Genomic DNA, 26,490 nt, shown 5'->3' on the forward strand with positions numbered 1-26,490 from the left:
AGACAGCAGACACTGAATGGATATTTTGTTGTCATTCTCAGAGTTGACAAACAGGGGCAGAATTTTACTTTTGAGACTCCTGAGACAGACACCAAGACAAGGAAGTTACCTATCTGTCCCAGTTTGTATTTTCAAGAAAGAACTGGGAGGAACACATGGTAGAAGTCCCCAGACTCTACCACTCCAGTGAACATTCTGTTCATCACATTACTTATGAAACAATGTATGACTTCTTTAATATTGTGGTAAATCATATTTTCTTTTCATGGTTGTTCTATAATAGGGAAGACTTGGAAGTCCCAATATTGGCCCAAAGTGCTTATATTATTTCTGCTTTGTAGTCACTTACCTAATGTAAAATGAACTGCTTTTAAGTTTTAACCACAGTGTATCCCAACAAGGTCAACACCTTACTAAAAAGCAACAATAAAATAAGACCACTGTATGGAAATAGACTATTGAAGTGTTCCCAAATAGGAGAGCTCAGAGTTTTTATTCAGTAATTAAATAGTAAAATTTCTAACTTTTTTTTTCATGAAACTAGCTGGTGGTGTATTATGTTCATTTAATACATAACATTTTGAACAATAATTTTGTTTAAATCCTTACTAATCCTTACTAATAAAGTATTCACAAGAGCATTATTCAGAGTTAATATTCAATTCGTGCACTAAATGAATGTCGTTTCCAGTAGTTTTAAGAGGTTCTTCAGAGTTTTTTTCAGAACAGAAAGAAAGGTTTCTAACCTACCTTCTCCCAAGACTTATTCTGCAACTATGTTGACAGCCTTGCTCTGAAAGGGGCACACTAAGGGTAAAATCTGGTCAGAGAACATTAGTAAAAATGAGATAGAAATAAGGCAGTGCTGTAAATTCGTGCAAAAGCAGGGTTCCTCCCTCAGCTTCATGGCTGAGCAAAGTGAGGCATGCTGAACTCTAGAGACCAAATGAGTGACAGATTCAAGGTTGGAAGGTCTGAGTTTGAAACCATGTATACTGGGCGTCAGTCTCAAGCCCAGCTTGTTCCAGCTCTTTCACAGTGTTTAGTTAGGCCCAACTGGCCCTATACTGATCTCCATGAAGACTGTGTCGCAAAACTAGCACAAATCGTGACGATAGCCTTACGGAAAGGCAGGAGTGTCTTCCTCAGCCAGTGTAAGGTGAGTACTATCACCCTGGGATGGGGATTGAAGCCACCACAGCCCACTGTGCCAGGCACAAAGCACAAGACTAGGTGAACCCGTGGGTCCCGGCCAGCTAAGACACCCCTTCACAGACCCGAGGGGCGGCACCTACCTGGGCTGGTGGTCGCGATTCAGAAGTTTGCGGAGACAAAAGCAAGCAAAGACGGCTGAAGTGAAGCCTTGTCGCTCCTTTTGCTTTTTACTACCCAGCCCCCAAGGCAGTCTGGCTCCCGTTCCCCTCCCCCAGGCTGCTCTAGCCTTGCGAGAACCTTAAGGCCCCGCCCCGCTCCTTCCGGCCATGCACAGTGGGAGCGTCACGGGGGCGCATTTAAAGACTAGGTTCCAGAAAGATCAGTCAACTGCTCTAGTTACATTGAACAATTTTGGAGGTATAATAAGAGAAAGATGGGTCCAGGATATTAAAATACATGTAAAACTCGGGTTGACTGCCTGCTATTTCTGTGCTCTTCTATAATCTTCTGGTTATGTTTGTCTTAAAAGTAACTTACTGAGATTTTGTAAGAACTAAATTTCTTACATTAACCTTCCACATGTCACATATCTCTCACTACTGGATTTCCATAAATTCAGATGAACATTTTGAATCAAAGGCCCAGCTACAGTGCTAATATAGTGAGCCTTAGAAGAGAAATAAACCACAAGGAATGAACAACTTTGTGTGAATGAAATTTAATAATATTGCATAATAGAAAAACTAAGAAATGGATCGTAAAGTAATCTGTCATAAAGGCACGAAAGAAAATAGTTTGCGAATTCAACATCAACAGAAGAAGAAAAAGTTTTCATTATGACTGAGGCTTTTAATATTCCTCTGTGGTTTTTATCTTGGAATTCTTCCTGTCTACAGTTGTTTATTTGGAAAATTGATAGTCTTTTTTTTAAACTCAATTTAGATATTCCTCCGTGATTCCTGCACTATAATTTCTATATAAATGTATATTCTCCTTTTCCATTGAGTCCATATGCCTCATTTACCAATTATTCTGGATTATAATTTCTCTTTCTGTATGTCTCTACCTTGCAGTGAACAAGCAGAATTTTGAAATTTTGTATTTTTCAAATACAAAAGAACGTTTTTATTTTTCAAACCTGATTTTCAAGCATAAGATGTATTCTTCAATTAATATTTGTCTAAGAATTGCCTAAGACCACTGAATATACACATGAAAGATTATACCCAAAATGTGAATTAATGCTAAGAAGAATAGCTAAATAAAATGAAAATCTAGATTTAATCTGGCTGGTGTTCATTCATGCAACAAATATTGAGTCTTACTATATGTCAACCTTTGCACTGATCTCTGAGTACAAAATGATGATCAAAACCAGGACAAAGTTCATGCCCTTATAATTTTATGCTTAAAGAACAAATCAGTGATGATCAGAAAAATAGGAAAAAGAAAAATATTCCAAATAGAAGGGAAGCATGATCTAATGTCTAGTGATATGAAGGAACATGATAATAGTGAATGAGATCAGTAAAGATAAGAGGAAATTGATTATAAAGTCCCCCAAGAAAAGGCAAGAAGTTGACTTCTTTGAGTGTGTGTGTGTGTGTGTGTGTGTGTGTGTGTGTGTGTGTGTAAAACAACTCACATAGTGTATGACACAGAGCATATTTTAGGAATGAGTGAATATATGGATGGATTAAAACCTAGGAACAGCTGGGCATGATTTCACATACTTGTAATCTCAGCACTAAGAAGACCCAGTCAGGAACATTATGAGTTTGAGATTAGTCACTTCTACATGATGAGAACCTGTCTAAAACAAAAGACCAAAGTCCAAACAAACAACCTAGGAATAATGTGTAGGATATTAAATAGAAAAATTTCCCACAATTATATTCTTCTTTTCCTAGAACATACTAAGCTTGTTTGTATTCAACTTTCAAGATATAATATGCACATTCATTTATTCTTCCCTTCACTGCTTATAGTCCAAGCCAGGGGTTAGAACTATTTATCTGTAAAATCATATAGTAAATATTTTCAGCTATTTTTGAGACATATACAATCTGTCTGTAACTAAATTCTAATTTATAAAGTAGCAGTAGCCACAGGTCACAGAAAACACATAAGTGAATGTGTGTGGAGGTTTTCTAATAAAAGCTTATTTACAGAAACAGGAAGCAAGATTGGGTCTATGGATTCTAATTTGCCTTGGGGGCTGGAGAGATGGCTCAGTGGTTAAGACCACGGTTGCTCTTCCAGAGGTCCTGAGTTCAATTCCCAGCAACCACATGGTGGCTCACAACCATCTATAGTGGGATCTGATGCTCTCTTCTGGCATAAAGGTGTACACGCAGATAGAGCACTCCTACATAAAATGAATAAACAAATCTTAAAAAAAAAGATTTTAAAAAATTGCCAACTCTTGATCTAGGCAAAATTACCATCATGTCTTGTATGCACTACTGTAGTGAATGATATATGGGGATCATTATTTGTGACTAATATTATTTCTGTATTCTACTTTAACATCTTAGTTTTATTAGCGTTTTATTGAAATTTCAATTGTCTTTTTTTTTTTTTTTTTTTGGTTTTTCGAGACAGGGTTTCTCTGTGTAGCTTTGGTGCCTGTCCTGGATCTCACTCTGTAGACCAGGCTGGCCTTGAACTCACAGAGATCCACCTGGCTCTACCTCCTGAGTGCTGGGATCAAAGGCGTGCGCCACCACTGCCCGGCTCATCTTTTTTTATTATTATTATTAAGAGATTTTCTATTCATTTTACATACCCACCACACATTCCCCTGTCCTCCCTCCTCCTACCCCTCAGCCTTCCCTCTTAACCTACCCCTAATTCCCACGTCCTCCAAGGCAAAGGCTCCCATGGGGAGTCAGCAGAGCCTAATACATTCAGTTAAGGCAGGTCCAAGCTCCTCCTCCCTGCACCAAGGCTGCGCAAAGTGTCTCACCATAGGCATTGGGCTCCAAAATTCCTGCTCATGCACCAAGGATGGGTCTCGATCCCACTTCCTGCCTGGGAACCCCCTGAACAGTTTAAGCTAAACAACTGTCTCGCCTATCCAAAGGGTCTAGTCCAGTACCATGGATGGGCTCTTCAGATATTGGTCCACTGTAGCTAGAGTTTTCCTGCCTGGCCCACAGTCAGGACAAATCTCTGCCACCCGCCAGTCCCACAACTGCTCAGACCCAACCAAGTAAACACAGAGACTTATATTGGTTACAAACTGTATGGCTGTGGCAGGCTTCTTGCTAACTGTTCTTATAGTTTAAATTAATCCATTTCTATTAATCTATACCTTGCCACATGGCTTGTGGCTTACCGGCATCTTCACATGCGGCTTGTCGTCATGGCAGCTGGCAGTGTCTCTCTCACTCAGCCTTCCACTTCCCAGCTCTATTCTCCTCCTTGTCCCGCCTATACTTCCTGCCTGGCCACGGGCCAATCAGTGATTTATTTATTGACCAATCAGCAACACATTTGACATACAGACCATCCCACAGCAGTCCACAGTTCATGTGTTTCCACTAGTTTGACTGGCCGTCTCTGTACATTTTCCCATCATGATCTTTGTGAGACCAAAATGAGCCATCTTAGAAATAAGACCAAAATGCCTTCACCCAAAAACTAAGGCCTAAGATTTTTCCTTCTAGGAATAGGCCAATAGTTACTGAAACAAGTCAGTCCAGATACCAGAAACCAGGAAGTGTAAAAGTACAGAGTCACAAGATAGTCACGAGGTAATGCCTGCCAGACTATGGAATGTCCTCTCCCTGGTTTCCAAGGTAACTGACCATAAAAATGCCCCCACCTGAGGGCAGCCAATGAGAAATGGTGGCGGGCAACCACTCCCTTAGAAGTAAGATTAAGCCATGATTTCTAGAAAGCCCCTAGAAGTGAGCCAATCAGAATTGTACCTGTACTAGCACCCCTAAACGATGTAACCTTGTGATTTTTCCCTTTAAAAACTGAGCTTGCAGACAGGCGGGCACTTCCTCCAGCCTCCACTGTGTTGGATGTATTGGACGAAGTCCCTGCCTAGGCTTGTATCCCTTTTGGATATCCAGAATTAAACCTTGCTTTTGCATTCCAGCATGCTCGTCTTTGGTGGTCTCTCTGGGGGTCACGATCTGGGCACAACAATCTTGATGGCCTTTGCTCATAGAATCCCTCCTCTCTCGTCGATTGGACTCCTGGAGCTCAGCCTGGTGCCTGGCCATAGATCTTTGCATCTGCTTCCATCAGTCACTAGAGGAGGGTTCTATGATGACAGTTAGGGTATTCAGCCATCTGATCACCAGGGTAGGCCAGCTTAGGCACCCTCTCGATTATTGCCAGTAGTCTAAGGTGGGGTCATCCTTGTGGATTCCTGGGAACTTCCCTAGCCCTCTGTTTCTCCCTATTCCCATGATGTCTTCATTTATCATGGTGTCTCTTTCCTTGCTTTCCCACTCTGTCCCTGTTCCAGCTCAAACCTCCTGTTCCCCTATGTTCTCATCCCCCACCCCTTGCCCTCCATTACCCCCCTCACCCCCAGTTTGCTTATGTAGATCTCATCTATTTTTCCTTCGCTGGGTGATCCATTTGTCCTTCCTAGGGTCCTCCCTTCTAGCTAGCCTCCCTGGAGCTGTGGGTTGCAGTCTGGTTATCCTTTGCTTTACATCTAGTATCCACTTATGAGTGAGTACATACCATGTTTGTCCTTCTGAATCTGGGTTACCTCACTCAGGATGATCTTTTCTAGTTCCATCCATTTGCTTGCAAATTTCATGATGTCATGTTTTTCTCTGTTGAGTAGTACTCCATTGTGTATATGTATCACATTTTCTTTATCTGTTCTTCAGTTGAGGGGCATCTAGGTTGTTTCCAGGTTCTGGCTATTATGAATAATGCCACTATGAACATAATTGAACATGTGTCCTTGTGGTGTGATTAAGCATTCCTTGGGTATATATGGTGGTATTTTATTTGTACTGAAATGTGATTTTAATTGTATGTTAATAAATAAAGTTGCCCGGGGGTCAGAGCTATTAGAGCCATAGCAAGAGCATGGCAGTGGTGGCACACGTCTTTAATCCCAGCACTTGGTAGACAGAGCTAGGTAGATCTCTGTGTGTTCAGGGATACAGTCAGCATTGGAGACACACGCCTTTAATCTCAATACCATAGAAGACCTGGAAGTCTCTACAGACAGGCAGTGACAAGGCAGTCATGTGTTTGGGTTTACAACCAATGAGAAGGCAGAACACAAAGACTATATAAAGACAAACACACAGGAAGTAGCTCTTTTTCGGAGAGGTCTCCTGGCTGAAGAGGCTAGCTGCAGCAGGCTGGTAAGGCTCTTAGCTCTGATCTCTTGGCTTTCTTCTTTGCATTGGTTCTGTGTTTCTTATTTAATAAAACCGTTGGTTACATCTACAGGTATATGCCCAAGAGTGGTATAGCTGGGTCTTGAGGAAGATTGATTCCCAATTTTCTGAGAAACTGCCATACTGATTTCCAAAGTGGCTGTACAAGTTTGCATTTCCACCAACAGTGGAAGAGTGTTCCCCTGCTCCACATCCTCTCCAACATAAGCTGTCTTCAGTGTTTTTGATCTTAGCCATTCTGACAGGTGTAAGATGGTATCTCAGAGTCATTTTGATTTGCATTTCCCTGATGACTAAGGATGTTGAGCAATTCCTCATATGGCTCTCAGCCATCTGAGATTCTTTGGTTGAGAATTCTTTGTTTAGCTCTGTAGCCCACTTTTGAATTGGATTATTAGATTGGATTTTGATGTCTAGTTTCTTGAGTTATTTATATATTTTGGAGATCAGCCCTCTGTCAGATGTGGGGTTGGTGAAGGTCTTTTCCCATTCTGTAGGCTGTCGTTTTGTCTTATTGACCATGTCCTTTGCCCTACCTTAAGAATTCTTAAAAAGTTCAAGCTGTATATGCTGATTTGCATTTGTATTAGTCAAAATGGTCCCTAAAATGGTTAAAATAAAAGAGTTAAATAAATTTAGGACTGTTTATTTGATTGAAGAACAATTCATGAATATGGCAGCTTTCAGTATCAGGAAAGATATAGAAAGCTCTACCCCCACCACATGGGCAATCAGTTATTTGTAAATAGAACATGAGAGTGATGTACAAAATTAGCATGTTTGGTTACAGCTTGCGGTTTATGTTGTTTAGGCATTGTCTGAGCAGTTTACAGCCTGTAGCTGTCTGAACCTCAGCTGGTATGACAAGAATGAAATTACTACAGTTGTCTTCCTTTTCTTTAAGGGATGTATTCCAAGATCCCCAGCGGATGACGGACACCATGTATATAGTTCCTATATATTTTCAAAACTATACATATTGTCACACTTGTCATTAACAGCAACCTAAGGGAAAGAGTCAAAAGAAGGAAAGATTTATTTTTTCTAATGGTTTCAAAGGTTTCAGCCCATAGTTGGTTGGATCCAGTGTTTTGGACGTGAAACAAAGCAGAGTATTATGGAAATGAGAGCATATGGCAGAGGTCACTTGCCTCATAATATCCAGGATGGAGAGAAAGAGAGAGACCAGACAGGGGCCAAGATGTACCCTTCAAAGCGGCACCCTCAGTGACCTACTTCCTCCAACTAGGCACCATTTTACATAGTTTCTTGACCTTCCAATTAAATATTGTCTTCAAATTTTGAGTCCTTGAAGCCATTGGTTAGGTCAGAACTTTCACAGATGATCGCAGAGAATCGTCTAGCCTTTCCTAACCTCCAAGCACCTCTCAATCCAATCAAACTGATAATTAATACTAATCAAATATATTGGTAAAATAGAACAATTAAAATGATATGATAAATTAAATTATTAATTATTTAAAACTTTAAAAATGCTCATTCCTAAAATTTTAAATGTAATGTTTTTGGATAGCAGCTGACTGAAACTTGAAAGAAAGACTGGATTAAAGAGAACTTTTGTATATTAAAATAGGTTGCAGTATGTTAACATATTGTTAGATTAGAGTTTGCTACATATATAAACAATCTTAGGCCAAATTTAACTAAATTTAACACATGTATCCTTTGGGTCAGCTTCTCAATCTTAAGAATTAATCAAAATCCTAGACACCAACAATTCTTTCTGTCACCATCATAATGACTTGTTTGGTCTCAGTGTGGAATCTGAAAGTCACAACGTCAAATTAATTTGATGATTCCTTACATGTTTTTCATATTTTTTGTTATTCTGTGATGAGATCACTTAATGTACAAAGGATGATTGTGACATGGTTGTTTGAAACTTCTGAGGAGAGACTCTGTACCAGGCAGGCTCACATGAGGATATATTAAGAAACTAAAACGAGCTCCTTAACAAGAGTTTCCATGAAATGAACTCACCAAAATTAATATAATTCAAAGTTCAGATAATAAAATAGATTAGCAGTATTCAAGTGTAGCTATTTATGGTTTTTGTACAGCTCATGGTGGCAATTAAGAATCATAGTTCACTGTGTTGTGGTCTGACTTAAAGAAGTAGCCATTTCTGTTGACACAAAGCTGTGATAACAAGTCATATCTGAAGACTCATAGAAAGGAACACAAAAATTGGAAAATGTTGGAAATAGGTACCCTTGTCATCCACCACTCAAGATACCAGTCAACTAGCTACTAATCTCTCTCTCTCTCTCTCTCTCTCTCTCTCTCTCTCTCTCTCTCTCTCTCTCTCTCTCACACACACACACACACACACACACACACACACACACACACACCATATGTTCCCTTCACCTTAAGAAATTTCTTCTATGTATTTATTTGTTGGTTGTGTTAGACAGACAGCAAAATTGAATATCTTCTTACATAAACCTTATTTATAGTGGTAAATGAGGAGATAAGTTTAGTTCTGTTTAGTAGCATACATAAGCCCCTAACATAGGCAAGGGAAGATCTAAAGCCACGTGGTACTTTATTCAATATTTTTGTTGTTGTTGAACAAGAATTGTTCACATCCACTCTTTATAGAATGGCTTCACTTCTCCAATATGCTTAAAAGTCTGATTTGGCTATAAAATACAAAATATTCCAAGAGCGAGCCCCCAGGAACCTTTCCTGAACCTTCCTTGGGATAAACCAACTCTTTCCCATCATTGTATTTTGTTTGTGTGTGTGATGTGTATGCATGTGTCTGTGTGTTTGTGTGTGAGTGCATGCACCCATGCATGTGGAGACCAAAGCAGGGTGCCAAGTGTCCTATCACTATCTGCCTTATTTACTTGAGGCAGAGAAGGATCTTTCACTGAACTTGAAACTTGACATTTTGGCTAGGCAAGCTAGTTAACACCAATACTAGCTTTTACTTGAGTGCTAGGGACTTGAACTTAGTTATTGCTTTCATGACAATTTTTTTACCCATTTAGCCATCTTCCCAGCCCTTCTTTGTAAGACGAATTGCTAAACAGTCTTATTAATAAAAAAAATACCCAGAGCCAGATATTGGGGTGAAAACTGAGAGATCAGAGGAATAGAACAAGCCACAGCCAACCTTACCTTACCAACTCCTCAGCCTCCAGAGAAAACTATTTCCTGCTACTTCCTGTATACTCACACCTGTATAAATTTCTGTGCCCTGCTATCTTACTTCTTCTCTCTGCCCATCTGCATCACTTCCTCTTTCTGCCCAGCTCTATCATTTCCTGTCTGTCTGTACAGACCTTCAGACCTCTATGGTTAACTAGTGCTAGGATTAAAGGCGTGTGCCACCACACCTGGCTCTGTTCCCAGTGTGGTCTTGAACTCACAGAGATCCAGATGAGTCTCTGCCTCCTGAATGCTGGGATTAAAAGTGTGTGCTGCCACTGCCTGACCTCTATGTTTAATATAGTGGCTGGCTTTTTCCTCTGATCCTGAGATAAGCTCTATTGGAGTGCACAATAAAATATCACCACATTTCCCCCTTTTTTTCTAAAATAAAAATGTTATAACTAACCTAAGAAAAGCTATATACAGTAAGTACAATAACTATATACAATATATACAGGCAACAAAAACATCAACAATGTCTAGTCCATTTGCATTTGACAAATCCAGAGAAAATACTCCATTATCTATCCTATTTTTTGTGAATCCAAAGGGTTGTATCTAATTCACCTTCTATCTAATTTGCATTACCAACCCAAAACTATCTTTTGATGTCTTTCAAACTTATACACTTTATACCTCTTTAGTAAGTTTCTTTTCTGAATTTGTTAACAAGGAAAACTTTAACTATCTAATCTTCAACTCCCTCAGAGATATGAGAAGGAAATAAATAATATTACCTAGTTAAACAGGAAGTGCAAACAAGTGACTTCCAACAAATGTGAGTTATGACAGAAACAGCTGGGGGATGTCTTTCTGTATGCTGTGAATATGTGTAACTCCCATTTGATAATAAATAAAGCTGATTTGGCCTATGGCAAGAAAGCTTAGAGGCAGGCAGAAATCCAAGGAGAGAGATAGGAAAGAGAAAGGCAGAGTCTGGAGAGAGACACTAGCACTGCCAGGAGAAGCAAGATGTGAAAGTACCAGTAAGCCACTGCCATGTGGCAACTTATAGACACATAGAAATGGGTTAAGTTATAAGAGCTACCTAGCAAGAAGCCTGCCATAGGCCATACAGTTTGTAAGTAATAGAAGCCTCTATATGTTTACTTGGGTCTGAGTGGCTGTGGGACTATGGGGCCAGGCAGGACTGGAGAAACCTTCTGACTACACTTCTTCAATATTTTAGGGTTGACACCAATTTCAATCACTGATTGGTTTGGTTTATGAATATGGAAGCTGTTAAGGGCTCTTTCAGGAAAAACTATTTGGAAAGTGGGAGTGAACAGAACAGTCTAAATGAGGGAAGAGGCAGAACAGCACAAGTAAATTTTCCAGAGGCAACATAGGCTATTGAAGGCTGGAAAACGATGGCCACCTAGTGGTTTTTGAACAAGAGTCAGTTAAATTTGTCCATTCATTAGTCTGCATAGCTCTTAAACATGACAATGTGAAACTTTCTTTAGTGGTCCCCTTTTTGTGTGTGATGGAGATTGAACTTAGGGCCTTATGCATGGTTTAAAAAGCCCACTCTGCCAACAGGTATATTCTCAGCCCACTTAGTGGTCCTTTTAGAGCAGGACAAAATGGTTATAATCAAATTTAATGAAGAAGACCTTACTGAATTGAATCCTGTGACATCATTTCAGCAATTACTCATATTCACATGTGTAATTTCTGGGTCTTGAGTATATGGTGTCTGTAAATTCAATCTGTGTTTTATAGGTATAGAATGTATAGGGTTTCTATACTTGGGCAGCAAGTAGGTGACTAATTATACAGTTCATGGTACCATTTCCAATGAGTATATGAAAGCACCTAAGATTGAGATGTCTAAAATATCAAGGGTAGCTTTGTGCTCCTTCCTTATGATTTCAGGTAATTCTCAATGAGAACATGCACAGGCATTGATGTTAAGAGTCCTTATTTAGGGGTACTAGACCACAAAGCCAACAATTGCTCTCTTATATTCCTCCACTAAAACAGCTTTTTAAAGCCAACTATAGTGTAGTTCCATGGATTTTACTTTATAGAAAGGGAAGGGGACAGCAGGAAAAAGGATAAGGCTTTCATGATAGCACAGAAGTCTTGATCTATGGCCTTGGGAAAACCTATGTCAAAGAATATTTGCATGTGGGAGGAAAATTCCCTAGTGAGCTTTACCTTGAGGTTTCTAAAAAAATGAAGAGTTCTGGGAATATTAAAGAGTTCTTCTAAAAAGGTCCTTTTGAGAGCTCTAGATCTAAGAGTTGAGACTCTGATGTTTTGTGCAGTGTGAATGGCAAAAAGAACTTAGTATGGTCTCTTGTAGCTCTAGTTTGTGGGTCACACACGGCTTGTACTAGCATTAAAGCTTTGCTCTTTTGTGTCACATTAGAAAATATGAAACTGACAAAGTATTGCTTATCAACTATTTATTAATTTTAGAATAGTTATGCCACCAATTATTTTCAGAATTTGGATAATTGTATCTCTCCCATCATGGGTCATAGGGTGCAGAGGTTTAAAAATTATGGAAGCTTTAAGGACTCAAGAAAGCTAATGTGGTCATCCAGACTCTCCATGGGTCTACACTTAACTCTAGATTTACATCTTCTCAAATGCCAATTTTGTTTCTCTAATTCAAGTTCACACCACCTACTGTTTAATAAATAAGTAGTAGGGCTGGGAAGATGGCTCAGAAATGAAGAACACTTGTTCTTGCAGAGGACTAGAGTTCATTTCCAAGCACTCATGGTGGGTGGCTGGCAGTAGCTTGTAACTCCAGCTCCAGGGGATCTTGTGCTCTCTTCTATCCTCTTTGTACATACGTGTGTGTGTGTGTGTGTGTGTGTGTGTGTGTGTGTGTGTGTGTGTGTGTGTGTGTGTATGTGAGAGAGAGAGGGGGGGAGAAGATACATTTTTAAGAAAGATATTGTAGGTAATTTGAATTGGATAAATCTTATGAAACTCATTTATCTTAACAATTTCTATACTGTCTGATTTAGAATGAAGTTCTACCAAATTATTTTTTTGTATTTAGATAATTTGTTATGATGAGATAATTCAAGTTCAAGTTTTATGAGTGAGTCAGTTTCTTTATTAGACTTCTGGGATTTATTCTATACCAAGATAAGTTCTAAAAGTGAATAGAAACCTGCAGTTTTCTGTTCTTTCAAGAACCTTCTTGAAGATTAAACAGAATAGGATTATAGTCAAGAAAGTACTAGGGTAAGCAATTAAACATTATATGTGACAAATAAAATGGTCATAGTTAAAGTGCTGATGAGAATTCCTACTATAGTAATGCAATTCATAGACAAATTTGGTTATTTCCATTGCATGCAACATTTTAAGTTAATTACTAGAACTATGGTTGATAGTCTTATAGTCTTACACCATGATTATTGTATTTCTGTGACTGTCATACCATTTCTGAAGCACATATTGTAGATGTAACCAACCATCTTATTAAATAAGAAACACAGAGCCGATTCAGAGAAGAAAGCCAAGAGGTCAGAGCTAAGAGCCTCACCCTTCCTGCTTCAGCGATCCTCTTCAGTCAAGAGAGCTCTTCAAAAGGGACCTACTTCCTGTGTGTATGTCTTTATATAGTCTAGCTGTTCTGCCTTCTCATTGGTTGTAAACCCAAACACGTGACTGCCTCGTCACTGCCTGTATGTACTGCCCTCCAGGTCCTTAAAGGCATGCGCCACCGCCGCCACGCACTTGCTATGGCTCTAATAGCTCTGACCCCCAGGCAACTTTATTTATTAACATACAATTAAAATCACATTTCAGTACAAGTAAAATACCACCATATTTCCCCTTTTCTCTTTTAATAAAAAGGGAAAAAAGAAAAAGGTTATAACTAACAAAAGAAAAACTATATACAAAAGTACAATGACTATATACAATATATACAAGTAATAAATGTCTAAACAATGTCTAGTCCATTTGTATTTGACAAATTCAGAGAAAATAATTTCATTATCTATCCTATTTTGGTAAGTCCAAAATGTATCTAATTCACTTTCTATCCTAATTAATCTTCAACTATAACTAACTAACCTTCAACTATAACTAACTAATCTTCAACTCCCTCAGAGACCCAAGAAGGAAATAATATTAGCTAACAAAAATAAAAACAGAAAGTGCATGCAAGCAACTTCCAAAAAATTTGTGAGTTGACAGAAACAGCCAGCTGCCTGGACAGTCACCTGAGGTTTCTCCGCAATGCTGGGGCATCATCTTCAGCCTATAGGCTTAGCATATCTGACAGACTCATTTGTGAAGTAGGATGTACACAAGGTAACAACAGTTCAACCTCACATTGAGTGAGAGCAGTCCATGTACCAGAAACACCTGAATTCCACTAGTGTCATGTCATGATTCAGGATTTTAAATTCTGGAAATTGTTGATGGTTTTTTAATTCAGCTGTCCATTCTTCTTGGCTGTGTATATATGGCTTCATCTCAGCATCCTTTTCTTCTCCACATCCCTCTATCAAATGCCAGTCTACTATTGAGAGGCATGAGCTTAGTTACTCATCAAGAATAACTGTTTCAGCTGCTGTTCCATTGCACATCAGAGGCCATCGGCCCACTGCCTGTTCAGCTGCCTTCGAAGAAAAGGGCACTGTACCTTTTCTGAATTGCTAAGGCCACTTCAGGAATGGTGCCATATTGTCCTGGCCTCAGAAGATGCCTTTTGATAAAGCCATAGCCACACTTGTTTTGGCAAGAATCAGTAGTCCTTTGTTTCATGTCCTGTCTGTTCATTTTGTCAGCAGTTGATTCGAGGATACTTTGTTGTCTTTTGCCACAATGAAAGTTAACTCCATATGCAGTTTCTTCAATGCCCCTATTTTCTCTGAAGTAGATTGGTACTGCCAGGAGCCGACATGTCTCATAATCATAACAAAAAAGAAAAATTTTCTAAGTTATTAAAACATTTTAAATGCCATATTCTGTAGATCTCTGAAGGGATTGAAGATGACCTGTCTAAAATATATCTGCTCAATTTTTAAAACATATCTAATATGACTACAAGTTCTATTGTAATGTCTAACTACTAACTTTCATTTCTTTATATCCTAATAGTTGGTAATAATAACATTCAAGGATCAGAAAATTGCATTGTTAAATGAACGGTATAAGTACAATTAGAAATATACATATAGCATTTTCTAACAATATCAATTTCAATATATATAATTTGTATGCAATATAAAACAATCCAATCCAATGTAAAGTATTTAAAACTAGTAATTGTCTTTTACTTCTTTTCTTTTCTTTCTTTCTCTCTTTTTTTTAATCTAATCTCCTTTGCATAGCCTTTTTCCTAACCCTTGACAACAACTTGTAACCAACTCCCCTAAACAATGAAAATTATCCCAGACCCAAAACCCATTAAAAGACCAAAAAACCACCCGCCCCACACCACCTCTTTGGGAATGTGGGCGTCATATTCTTAAAATTGCTTCCTACTGGGTATGGGTGAAGTTATCTTTATCCTGAAAGAAAAATTTTAGGTTAATTGTCAAATTCTAGGAAAGGTAACTATATCCTTCATTATCCAGTCTGTGTATAATGCCAAAGTTCAGGGTTTATCTCAAGTCCTTATTCAAGTAGTCATTGAGACTGGATCATCTCAGCTAGTCATCTCAAAATTGCTCTGATCTCCTTGTAGTTCAAAGCTGATCTGTAGATGATGATTGTCAGCTTAGTGATATTATTATTGTCCACATGGAATTGTTGTTGTTGTGGGGCCCCAACTTCTTCCTGGAGACTTCAGTTGATGTTAGGCCTGGCCGTGATTTCCTGCAGAAAACTGATAAGAGACTCGAACACAAAGACATATATATGCAGCTAATTGAAGCCTTTTTTCTATAATTAATTAGAACTCTATATGACCATTCATATCTTAACAAAGTTTAAAATGCATATCTATATATCTATATATCTATATATCTATATATATTAATCTTGTAAATTTTGATATAAAGTTTATACTTTAAGAAAAGTTTTAAAGAATCAGAATAGAATCAAAGAGTTGAGATTAGTAATAGAATAGTCCCTTAATTAATTTGGCTTTTCTCCTGTCCCATAGCAGAAGATGCTCTTTTATTCTGGCATGATAGAGGGAGTTTGCATTTTCCTTCTAACAACATGCTTGAGTTTAAAGAAGGAGAGAGCCATTCTCCAACTCCAAAGTCAGCTTTAAATTTTAATTGAACTGGGACTATTAGAAGAACAAATAGTGTTAAATCTTTAGAGAAAAGCAGAAACAAACATTTAGGAAGACATAAAATTTTTTTAGATAACATACCCATACGCCATTTCACTCTGTTTCTTAGGATAGATGATTTGTCCCTTTTCTTCAGTTGTCTCATTTGTCCAGTGTTCTTCAAATTCCTTAACCTTCATTCTCCTAAAAGACAAAAACAAAAACCTTTCCCCAAGACTAATTTTGGGGATGTTCCTTTTTGGCAAGTTATTATCTGATTAAATGAAAAGACATGTGTTACTGGTATAAGTTAGTTTAAATTGGATGTTCATGCTGGTTGAAGAACTATCACCTCCTCTAATTAAGAGGTTTCTCTTGTTCAAATCGAACCTTTATCAATTTTGATGGTACCCACAGCTTATCTTCTCCTGTAGAAACAAAAGCAAAACCTCGTCCCCAATGTAACACATACCCTGGTTTCCATTCTGAGGTCAGCACATCCTGAAAGTATATAGGCTGATTTAACTCTGTAGTTTTTTCTATTATCCAATGTCTCTCTGCAGCTGTTGTTCCTTTCTCATTGGCATTAAAAAAATTCAAAGTTAATAGAGCATTATGCAGTCTATTTCTGGGGGTTTTTGTTACCCCTTTCTGTTTATTTAGCATATACTTTAGAGTTCTGTTTGACCTTTCTATAACTGCTTGACCTGTAGAATTATGTGGTATGCCTGTAATATGCTTTATATTGTAAAGAGCAAAAAACTGTTTCATTTCAACAGAGACATATGATGGAGCATTATCAGTTTTGAATTGTGCAGGTATACCCATTATGGCCATAACTTCCAGCAAATGAGTGATTACAGAATCAGCTTTTTCAGAACTCAAAGCAGTTGCCCACTGAAATCCTGAATAAGTATCGATAGTGTGGTGTACATATTTCAGTTTTCCAAATTCTGCAAAGTGGAACACATCCATCTGCCAGATTTCATTCCTTTGAGTACCCTTTGGGTTACATCCTGCTGGTAATGGCGTTTGATTGTAGAAGGAACAAGTAGGACATTTCTTTACTATTTCTTGGGCTTGTTGCCAGGTTATGGAAAAATCCTTTTTTAAACCTTTACTATTTACATGATGTTTTTTATGAAATTCTGAGGCCTCCAGCACATTTCCTATCAATAATTTATCAATCTCATCATTGCCTTGTGCTAAAGGGCCTGGCAGACCAGTATGGGATCAGATGTGAGTTATATATAAAGGATGACTCCTTTTCCTGATTGTATCTTGTAACTGAATAAATAGTGAAGTTAATTCTGAAGCATCAGGGATAAATTCTGCAATCTCAATATGTAATACTACTCTTTCAGCATACTGAGAGTCAGTTACAACATTGAGAGGTTCTGAAAAATCCATTAATACCAACAGAATAGCATACAATTCTGATTTTTGAACTGAAGTATAAGGACTTTGAACCACTTTACTTAAATTTTCTGATTTGTAACCTGCCTTTCCTTGTTTGTTGGCATCTGTATAAAATGTACGAACTCCAGATATGGGTTTTTCCCATACAATTAGAGGCAAATCCAATCAGCTCCCTTTATAAGATCAATTCTATCGCTTTTGGGATATTTACTGTTAATTTCTCCCAAAAAATTACTGCAAACTCTTTGCCAAGGTTCACTTTCTGTCCATAATTTCTCAATGTCCTCCTTAGTTAAAGGTACGACAATTTCTGCTGGGTCTATTACTGCTAATTGATGAAGTCTCAATTTTCCTTTCCAAATCAAGTCAGAGATTTTTTTCCACATAAGTTTTTAATTTTTTATTTGGTTTATTTGGTAAAAATATCCATTCTAATGTAATATCTTCCCTCTGCATTAATATTCCTGTAGGAGAATGCCTAGAAGGTAAAATAACCAAAATGCAATCCAGCTTTGGCTCAATACGATCCACGTGCCCTTCATGTACTTTCTTTTCTACCAAGGCCAATTCTTTCTCAGCTTCAGGTGATAATTCTCTTGGACTATTTAAGTCCTTGTCACCTTCTAAGGTTTTGAACAAATTATGCAGTTCATCATTTTTTACCCCAACAATAGTTTGTAGATGAGAAATATCCCCAAATAATCTTTGAAAGTCATTAAGAGTCTGTAGTCTATCTCTCCTAATTTGCACATTTTGGGGTCTAATTTTTTGTAGCTCTATTTTATATCCTAAATACTTAATGGAATCTCCTCTTTGTATCTTTTCAGGAGCAATTTGTAGTCCCCAGCAAGGCAAAATTTTCTTTACTTCTTCAAACATTCTTTCTAAAGTATCTGCATTTGAGTCAGCTAGTAAAATATCATCCATATAATGATAAATTATAGATTTAGGAAATTTTTTACATATCACTTCCAATGGCTGTTGTACAAAATATTGGCACAGAGTTGGACTATTCAACATTCCCTGTGGGAGGACCCTCCATTGAAATCTTTTAACCGGTTGAGAATTATTGTAAGTAGGCACTGTGAAAGCAAATCTTTCTCTGTCTTTTTCTTGTAAGGGTATTGAAAAGAAACAGTCTTTTAAATCAATAACTATGAGAAGCCATCCTTTTGGTAACAGAGTAGGCAAAGGAATTCCAGATTGTAGAGAGCCCATTGGCTGAATTACTTTGTTAATTGCTCTAAGGTCTGTTACCATTCTCCATTTACCAGATTTCTTTTTAATAACAAATACAGGAGAATTCCAAGGGCTGGTTGATTCTTCAATATGCTGAGCATTTAACTGTTCTTCTACCAGCTCTTCTAAAGCCTGGAGTTTCTCTGTTGTTAAAGGCCATTGCTGGACCCATACAGGCTTGTCTGTTAACCATTTTAAAGGTAGAGCTATTGTTTTTAGAAGATCATCAGTTGTTGTGCCCTGTTCTTGTATAATATGGATGGCTGGTGACCATTCAGAATATTGCCTTCTAATATTTCTCTCAGAAACATGTGCTAGTTTATGATTTGTTTCTGAGATTGGAGGGATGTTAATCTGAGTATTCCATTGTTGCAACAAGTCTCGACCCCACAGGTTCATAGCTATGTTAGCTACATATGGTTTCAATTTTCCTCTCTGTCCTTCTGGACCTATACATTCGAGCCATCTTGCACTCTGTTTCACCTGAGATAATGTCCCAATACCTAACAGTTGAACGTTTACCTCCTGAAGAGGCCAAGTTGGATGCCAAAATTCTGTTGCAATTATGGTAATGTCCGCACCTGTGTCTACCAGACCAGACAACAAAACACCATTTATTTTTATTGATAATTTTGGTCTTTGTTCATTAATAGAAGTTTGCCAAAAATTTTTCTTTATGTTTTCTCCTGAATTTTCTATTCTCTCTGTTTCATCATCCTGACCAGCATGACTTATTCCAATAGGCATTTGGTTATTTAATTGCTCTGAGTAGGGGTTTCCTCTACGACTGCAGGAAAGGTTTGAACTGGATTTGCTATTGGGGCCTGCCTGAGGCCCCTCTGGGAGTTTCCCGAAGACTGAGGCAAAGGATTACCCTGTCTGTCCCTTGTTGATCTACATTCGTTGGTCCAGTGTTTTCGCTTACCACACCTTCTGCATACTCCAGAAGGAAGGGGCATTCTGTTGCCATTGTTCCTTAAAGAAGCATTGTTTCTAGGAATGACCTGTTTACAGTCCCTTTTCAAATGTCCTTGCTTTCCACATCCAAAACATCTAACATTCCTCAAACCTTTTGAAATTGCTTCTCCTACCCACGTATCATCATGCTCATGAGCTTCAACATTAACCGTGTCTCTAATCCAATCTTCCAAAGGTGCAGATCTTGCCTTTAACGACCTGATTATTGTTTTGCATGCTGCATTCGCATTCTCAAAGGCCAAAGATTCAATTATTATCTTACTAGCTTCTGAATCCGGGACCATTCTCTTTACTGCTGACGTCAGTCTTTGTAAAAAATCTGTGAAAGATTCTTTTGGGCCTTGTACAACCTTTGTAAATGACTCAGTTTTTTTTCCTGGTTCCTCAACTCTGTCCCATGCAATCAAGGCTGCTGTTTGACATAAAATTAGGGTTTGGACATCATATAAACATTGTGTTTGTGCTGAAGCATATTGACCTTCTCCAATAAGCTGATCCTGGCAGACTTGTATTCCTTTATCCCTCCACTGTTTTTCTATGTTTTTAACTTCATCCTTGAACCAAGTTAGCCACTGAAGCCTTTGACTGGGTTCCAGAACAGCTTGTGCCAGCTTCCACCAGTCCTGTGGTGCAATCCTATTATATGTTGACCATTTGCTTTACATATGGGGAATGCATGCCATAAGATACTATTGCCTCCTTAAACCTTCGTAAATCTAACATTTCAATTGAAGCCCAAATATTTTATGTAGTCATTTGATCAGGCAACTGCTATATGGTTACTGGACAAACTAAGGGTGACTGTGTGAAAACAGGCTTTCTTTCTGTAACCCTATGATCCAATCTTGAAGCAACTTCACTGTTAGTTTCTTCTGTCTGAGTTTTTACAGGTTTAACAAGTTTTTCTAAAGCTGTCACCCTGGCACTTAAATTGACTATCTTTTTAAATAGTAAAATAAGGATAAGCATAGTAATAAAATGCATAATTTGATCAACATTAATCTTCTCATATAGTTGTTCCATTGTCAGACTGCCTAAAATTGCAAACAAAGCCCAATTTTCTTCCAATGTACACAGAAAACCCATTTTTTTAATGTGGAAAAAATTTCTCTTTTACATAGTTTCCTTTAAAATATCTGATATGTTAAGTGATTTACCAAGTCCACGTAGAACAGTATAAATCTGAGGGAATTTCAAAACAGACACCTAGTGTCCGAGGTGTGAATCCAGAGAGAGAGAGAGAGAGAGAGAGAGAGAGAGAGAGAGAGAGAGAGAGAACGCAAGAAGCGTAGCTGCAAGTTCTGCCTAAGAGCTTGAATCCAGCCAAGTGTTCCCACTTGAGCCCAGTCAAGGCTTGGCTCTGACTTCCTTAAGCTCCAACCACGTGTGTTGGCTTTACAGGCAGGGGCCCTGTTCAGCAGGGCAGGCCTGAGTTGTCTGTAGCACCTGCTTTAAGCAAGTAGCTCAAGGTTAGTTATTTTTATTACTATAACTATATAATATATTTTGAAGTCTGAAATAGCCATCCCACCGGTAGTCTTCTTTTTGCTAAAGATTGTTTTGGCTTTCTGTGTTCTTATTTGGTTCCATATGAAATTTAGGATTTTTAAAATATTTCTCTAAGAATGTTGTAGAACTCTGGGCAGTGGTGGTGCATACTTTTAATCCTAGCACTTGGAAGACAGAGGCTGACTGATCTCTGTAAGTTCGAGGCCAGCCTCGTCTACAGAGTGAGTTCCAGGAAAGCTAGAACTGTTCCACAGAGAAACACTGCTTTGCAGGAGAAATAAGAAAGTTATAGGTATTTTGATTGGAGTTGACTCTGTAAATTGTTTTTGGTAAGTAGTCATTTTCACAATATTAATTTTATTGATCCATGAACATGAAGTGTCTTTCTATTTTCTAGTGGGTTTTTTTCAACCCTTTTCTCAGCAAGTTGAAGTTTGCATTGTGGATATTTTTCATCTCCTCGAGTAGGTTTATTCCAAGGTATTTTATTAGTTTTGATGCAATTGTAAATGGGAGTGTCTGTAACCTCTATGTGTGTTTGTTGTTGGAATATATTTGTAAGTTGATTTTATGCTCTGCCACTTTGCTAAAAGTAGTTTCATTTCTAAAAGTCTCATGGTGGAATTTTGGGTATCTCTTTTTTTTAAAGGAATATAAAACTATTTATTGAACACTGTTCACCATTATTTACAATAAAGTAAATATACAGTTGGATGACATTCTGATACTACAAAGTTACTTTTCTGGCTCATTGAACCAGAACACAAATACTGAAAAGATTGATCCTACCAGTAAGGAATGAGTCAGGGTACAGAAAAAGCATGCAAGTCATTAATTTATATTACCAGATTTTGTTCATTTATGTCAGCGGGTCTGAATTTGCCAACATCATCTCTAACCATGATCCCATTTCCACAGCAAACAGATATTCCACAAATCATAACCTTTTAGTAGATTTCAACTTTCTATAAAGGAATGGTTCACTAGAGGAACATTTACATGCCCATTTAAGTCTTTTTGTTTGGTTTTTAGAAACAGGGATTCTCTGTGTAGCCCTGGCTGATCTAGTCTAAATCAGAGGTCTGTCTGCCTTCATGCTGGGAATAAAGGCATGCACCACCACACCCAGCTTAAGTCTTGCTATTAAATCATACTACTACTTTGTCTAATTCCATTTTCTGAAGGGGAAGTTTGTAAGGACAAATTTTTGTAAATAAACTACTGTGTTTATGTGATAATACATAAATTCTGATGTGGTTGCTGTAAAACTATCCAATAAATTACAGAATCATCTACTTAATCTGAAAGGTTATGATTTTAGGAAAACGTTCACAATGATGGAATCTCATCAACACGTTTTCATCTACAGTTTTTGAGCATTAAAAAACAAGACAAAATGAAAAACAGTTACGCAAGTGTTTTATGCATACACACACATATAAACAAAAAACCCAGAATGGTCCTTCTGTGTCCCAGTTAAAAATAAGTTCTGGTTGAGTAATGACTGTAAAATCTCAGCGTTTAAGAAAAGATGTTCTTCAAAGCCGAGGAAATACAACATGGTATCAAATATTCTATTGTTAAAGAAGCAACTACAGAAAGCTTTCATTTGCTCAAAGGAATCAGTGCCTTTTGATGCAGAACAAAAACCAAAAATATCCCAACTACTGTCAATACTTCAAAACCAGCATATCAAACTCGATTTTCATTAGAACGCTATTTTTTCCACACTAGTAATTCAAAACCAGAGATCCAGATTTTATATATATAAATGCAAACAATTATTGCGCCTCATCTTCTGGACAAGAATGCCAAGTCAGCCTCTCCTCATAAAAGGCGATGACAATCTGAGGACACTTCATATTTGCCTCCTTTGCCAGCACCAAGTCTGCCTCATCTGAGTCCTTCCATTTCATGAGAAACATTAATTCTCCACTGCTGTCGGTGGCACAGATTATTCATTCAGGATCAAGACCTCTGGCAAAACCCCTTGGTTTGTCAGCAGCATCTCTTTTCTTCTTCGATTTGCTATCATTAGATTCACTGTCAGATAAAGATTTCCTTTTTGTACCATCTTTTTCTTTACCAGCTTTTTGAGAATTAAGAAATGCTTCAATTAATTCTGGACAATCTAAATTTTCTTCTGGTTGCCAAGTATTATCAGCATCTGTGAACCCTTTCCACTTGAGGAAATACTCCACCTTCCCATTCACTACACGCCGGTCCAGTACTTTTTCTACCACAAATTCTTCAGGCTCTGCCTCTTCAACTTTTTTACTCTTTCCATTCTGTTTCTTTCCCATTTTTTGCAATGTAGTTTTATTGGAGTATGGTGATATTTTATTTGTATTAAAATGTTATTTGTATGTTAATAAATAAAGTTGCCCGGGGGTCAGAGCTATTAGCAAGCCATAGGAAAGCAGGGCAGTGGTGGTGCACGCTTGTAATTCCAGCACTTGGTAGGCAGAGCTGGGTAAGTCTCTGTGTGTTCAGGGATACAGCCATTATTGGATACACATGCCTTTAATCTTAATACCAATCATGGAAAACCTGGAGGCCTATACAGACAGGCCGTGAGGAGGCGGTCATGTGTTTGGGTTTACAACCAATGAGAAGGCAGGACAGGAACTCTATATAAAGACTTTAACACAGGGGTAGCTCTGGTTCGGAGAGGTAGGACCACCGCAGGAGGAAGGGTAAGGTTTTAGCTCTTAGCTCTGACCTCTTGGCTTTCTTCTTTGCATTGGTTCTGTGTTTCTTATTTAATAAGAAGGTTGGATACATCTACATTTGGTGCCCAACGTGACAAGAATTCATTAAAAACCACTTGGCTTGGCTTGGCGGCAGGTCCGGTTTCAGGCCTGGGCGGCCCGGCTGCCTAGCTTGGGCCCAGGCCTGACTGACCCGCAGCTGGAGCTACTTGCAACTGCTACAAACAACTCAGGCCTGCCCTGCTGAACAGGGCCCCTGCCTGTAAAGCCAAGGCTTGACTCAGCTCAAGCAGCTATGCTTTCTCTCTCTCTCTCTCTCTCTCTCTCTCTCTCTCTCTCTCTCTCTCTCTCTCGCTGGATTCACACCTCGAACACCAGGTGGCTGTGAAATTCCCTGGGATTCTACTGTTCTACCCAGACTTGGTAAGTCAATTAACATATCTATTTAAAAGAGAATTTTTTTCTACATTAAAAAAAAATGGGCTTTATGTGTACATTGGAAGAAAATTGGGCTTTGTTTGAAATTTTAGGCACTCTGACAATGGAACAACTATATGAAAAGATTAATATTGAACGAATTACTCAGTTTATTACTTTTCTTATCCTCATTTTACTATTTAAAAAGATCGTCAACTTAAGTGCCAGGATAACAGTCTTAGAAAAACTTGTTAAACCGGTAAAAATGAATTATAGAGAAATTCAAATTCAGACAGAAGAAATAAATAGTGAAGTTGTTTCAAAATTGGATCATAAGGTTACAGAAAGAAAGCCAGTTTTCACACAATCACCCTTAATTTATCCAGTAGCCGTACAGCAGCTACCTGATGAAGAGAATGAACAAAATACTTGGGTTCCAGTTGAAATGTTAGACTTACGAAGATTTAAGGAGGCAATAGCATCTTATGGCATGCACTCCCCATATGTAAAGCAAACATTAAACACCTGGTCAACTTGTAATAGGATTCTACCAAAGGACTGGCGGGAATTGGCACAGGCTGTTCTTGAACCCGGACAAAATCTCCAGTGGAAAATGTGGTTCAGTAATGAGGCTAAAAATATAGAAAGACAATGGAGGGATAGCGGAATACAAGTCTGCCAGGATCAGCTTATTGGCGAAGGCCAATATGCTTCAGTACAAACACAATGTTCATATGACGTCCAAACCCTAGTTCTATGTAAAACGGCAGCTTTGAATGCATGGGACAGAGTTGAAGAACCAGGAAAAAAACTGAGTCATTTACAAAGGTTATACAGGGCCCCAAAGAATCTTTCACAGATTTCTTACAAAGATTGACTTCAGCAGTACAAAAAATGGTCCCAAATTCACAGGCTAGTCAGATAATAATTGAATCTTTAGCCTTTGAGAATGCAAATGCAGCGTACAAAAGAATAATCAGGCCATTAAAGGCAAGATCTGCACCTTTGGAAGATTGGATTAGAGATACAGTTAATTTAGAGGCTTATGACCATGATGATATGTGGGTAGGAAAAGCAATTTCAAAAGATTTGAGCAATGTTAGATGTTTTGGATGTGGAAAGCAAGGACATTTGAAAAGGGATTGTAAACAGGTCATTCCTAGAAATAATGTTTCTTCAAGGAACACTGGCAACAGAATGCCCCTTCCTTCTGGAGTATGCAGAAGGTGTGGTAAGGGAAAACACTGGACCAACGAATGTAGATCAACAAGGGACAGACAGGGTAACCCTCTGCCTCGAGCTTCGGGAAACTCCCAGAGGGGCCTCAGGCAGGCCCCCACAGTAAATCCAGTTCAAACCTTTCTTGCAGTTGTAGAGGAAACCCCTACTCAGAGCAATTAAATAACCAAATGCCTATTGGAATAAATCATGTTAGTCGAGATGATGAAACAGAGAAAATAGGAAATACAGGAAAAAACATAAAGAAAATTTTTTGGCAAACTTCTATTAATGAACAAAGACCAAAACTAACAATAAAAATAAATGGTGTTTTGTTGTCTGGTCTGGTAGACACAGGTGCTGACATTACCATAATTGCACCAGAATTTTGGCATCCAACTTGGCCTCTTTAGGAGGTAAACATTCAACTCTTAGGAATTGGGACATTATCTTGAGTGAAAGAAAGTGCAAGATGGCTTGAATGTATAGGTCCAGAAGGACAGAAAGGAAAATTAAAACCATATATGGCTAACATAGCTATGAACCTGTGGGGTCGAGACTTGTTACAACAATGGAATACTCAGATTAATATCCCTCCAATCTCAGAAACAAATCATAAATTAGTACATGTTTCTGAGAGAAATATTAAAAGATATTATTCTAATGAGTGCTCACCAGGCATCCATGTCATACAAGAACAGGGCACAACAACTAATAATCTTCCAAAAACACTAACAGCTCTACCTTTAAAATGGTCAACAGATAAGCCTGTATGGGTTCAGCAATGGCCTTTAACAACAGAGAAACTCCAGGCTTTACAAGAGCTGGTGGAAGAACAGTTAAATGCTCATCATATTGAAGAATCAACCAGCCCTTGGAATTCTCCTGTATTTGTTATAAAAAAAATCTGGTAAATGGAGAATGGTAACAGACCTTAGAGCAATTAACAAAGTAATTCAGCCAATGGGCTCTTTACAATCTGGAATTCCTTTACCTACTCTGTTACCAAAAGGCTGGCCTCTCATAGTTATTGATTTAAAAGACTGTTTCTTTTCAATACCCTTAC

At 38.2% G+C, this 26,490-nt stretch overlaps 1 protein-coding gene and 1 pseudogene across 4 annotated transcripts in view; both read right to left on the reverse strand.

Moving 5' to 3' along the window:
- Tmlhe (trimethyllysine hydroxylase, epsilon) overlaps nucleotides 1-1,436 on the reverse strand; it is a 115,667-nt gene extending 114,231 nt beyond the window's left edge. For 2 of the 4 annotated variants that reach the window (XM_052742981.1, XM_052742929.1), the window contains exon 1: nucleotides 1,296-1,432. The gene's annotated coding sequence lies outside the window, so the exon portion shown is untranslated. Of the gene's footprint in view, nucleotides 1-1,295 lie in introns of all 4 variants that reach the window. The other 2 variants (XM_052742989.1, XM_052742946.1) reach the window with 2 other exon arrangements.
- Nucleotides 1,437-22,616: 21,180 nt separating this feature from the next.
- LOC128113367 (chromobox protein homolog 3-like) lies at nucleotides 22,617-23,424 on the reverse strand (annotated as a pseudogene).
- Between the last annotated feature and the right edge of the window lie 3,066 nt (nucleotides 23,425-26,490).

This window comes from Peromyscus californicus, unplaced genomic scaffold (genome assembly GCF_007827085.1).
Source record: "Peromyscus californicus insignis strain IS unplaced genomic scaffold, ASM782708v3 Scaffold_10__1_contigs__length_136768540, whole genome shotgun sequence".
NCBI lineage: Eukaryota > Metazoa > Chordata > Mammalia > Rodentia > Cricetidae > Peromyscus > Peromyscus californicus.